This window comes from Nematolebias whitei, chromosome 7, assembly GCF_014905685.2.
Source record: "Nematolebias whitei isolate Nwh7 chromosome 7, NemWhi1, whole genome shotgun sequence".
Taxonomy (NCBI): domain Eukaryota; kingdom Metazoa; phylum Chordata; class Actinopteri; order Cyprinodontiformes; family Rivulidae; genus Nematolebias; species Nematolebias whitei.
In genome coordinates, this window is record NC_056504.1 from 24205423 (window position 1) to 24208038 (window position 2616).

Here is a 2616-nt window from a genome sequence, read left to right on the forward strand (position 1 = left end):
AAATGAAAGAATCCGTTTAATCTATGAATATATCACAGCATATGTTCTTCTACACCTCCATCATTCTGAAACACTCCACGCACGTTCTCGAAATGCGTGGAGACGGCTCTGCAGTCGTTACACATGGCAGGAATGAGAATTCTTTTTATCTGGATGATCTGCTTTTATTAGCTCGGTCCAGATAGGAAGCAGTCGCACAGACCAAAACGCTAGTGCTACACCTGGGGTTTTCTATAAACTGGGAAAAAGTTCCATTTGTCCATCTCAGATGATTGTTTATCTGGAAGTGGAGCTAAACTCAACCACAATGAGAGCCTGTTTATCAGAGGTGAGAGCCGAAGCTCTGTCAGCTCAGCTCCGCTGTCAAACCCTGCAGCGTAGTGACAGCTCTGCCTGTCATGCGACTCCTGGGATGATGTCAGCGGCCCACATCGTGGTTCCGCTGTGCCTACTTCACATGAGATGCCTTCAGAGATGGTTCACCTGCCTGCTCAAAGATCCTGTGCGCCAGAAGAGGCAGATTATCTTTGTTCCCTCCTCCATGAGAACTGATCTGAATCACTGGGGAAACCCCCTCATTATGTCAGAGGAAGTTCCCATCAGCAGGCCTACGTCACACGTCTTAGTTTTCACAGATGCATTCCTGTCAAGCTGGGAGGAATGTGTCTGTCCCAAGCAGTGGGAGCACAGTGGCTGGACCACATGTCGCTTCACATAATGTGCTAGAATGTTTCACGGTCGGAAACATGGCTCAGCATTTTGCCCCTGCTACGGGATTAGCATGTTCTGATCCACACAGACAACAAGGTGACGGCAGTTTACATAAATTGTCAGGGAGACGTGCGCTCAACCCAACTGTTACGCATCGCGAAACAGCTGTTGTGTTGGGCACACAAAAACCTGCTCTCCATCAGAGCAGTGAAACTTATGCTGCAGCTATTTTTTTCCTGTCATGAGGTTGTTCAGTGTGTTGAAGACGAGAGCTGGCCGCGGACCACCGGATCCGGAAACCCCCTCCAGCCCACATCCTTACCCCTGGCTCGAACCTCCCTCAGAAGTGGCAACTCATGCTAACAAATAAATCAATGAGACGTCAATTAAGTTTTATCAATTATATTTAAAAGACAGAAGAAGATTACAGTTTTACAGCACTGGACTCTCCAGACAATCACGCGTACACAGACCCGGAAGAGCCCCGAAGTCCCGTGTCATCACTAATTTATGGGGTCCTATGACTCCTTTCGCAGAACGGGAGCTCAGCCTATCAGTGTATGAGGGGGCGTGGCTAAGTGTGATCTCAGGGATCTTATGTGGACTGACGTGTTAGGAAAAATATGAGACGGTGCTTCAAAGCCTTTCTACGTGATGTGGCAAGCAGATTAAAACTATTTGACTGATATTGAAATCCCAGGGAGACTCTCTCAAGAGTTTGCTGACCCAGTTTAACCCAGTCAGAACCGGGTCTTAATTTAATTATAATCCCGTTTCTGAGCAGATCAAATCCATTGGACCAGTCTAAATAAGAAATATCGTAACAACTCCCCCTGGGCGGGGGTCCCCGAAGGGGTTCCCCCGCATAAAAAACTCCCACTTCAATACCGCCAGATAAGCAAGCAATTAATCACTTTCCTCTGGTTGAATGTGAACTACTCCTTATATGGTGGCGGGAGATGCCTACAGGCTACAGCGTGTGACCTGGCCGCCTCAGGTAAAAATAAGATGCCAGAGCTGATGGCTAACGTGATGACCTGCCAGCCCTCAGGTCACCTGACCCAGCATCTGAACATCTGCCTAGGAATTCAGCATCTCCCTGGTGTGGTCCAATAACAATGGAAATTTCTAACATTGGTCTAAGTCAGTTCTCTAAATATGATTTAATAATTGCAGGAGGCGTACTAATGCTGCATTATCAGGAAAAAAGAACAAACATCCTTCTCCCACAAATATCACAAAACTCCATCAGTCCATCTATCTAAATTTCTATAATTTTCATAATCAATATATAATTATCAATTATCATTCATTCTGGGTAAGTCAATGGTTCATACTCATCTGACACTTCTCTGGGAACGTTGATCACAAACTCACATAGGTGATCACATATGATTGTGCAGCTACCCATCCAGGCTGTCACATTGTAAAGTTTGCAGATGATACAGCGGTGGTGGGATGCATCACAAACAATGATGAGTCCAGCTACAGGCAGGAGGTGGAACACCTGGAGAGCTGGTGCAGAGAGAATAACCTTCACATCAATGTGAAGAAGACAAAGGAGATGATTGTGGACTTCAGAAGGAACAAAAACACCTACACCCCCCTGAACATAAGAGGATCTGCGGTGGAAGTGGTCTCCAGCTACAAGTACTTGGGTGTACACATGAATGACAACCTCAGCTGGAGCAACAACACCACCAGCCTGATCAAGAAAGCTCATCAGAGACTCTACTTCCTCAGACGGCTGAGGCAAGCTGGTCTGGGAAGCTCAGTCCTCACCTCCTTCTACAGGTGTGCAGTGGAGAGCATCCTGTGCTCGAGCATCAATGTGTGGCATGGAGGCTGCACAGCTGCAGAAAGAAAAGCTTTGCAGAGAGTGGTGAAGGCTGCACAGAAATCTGT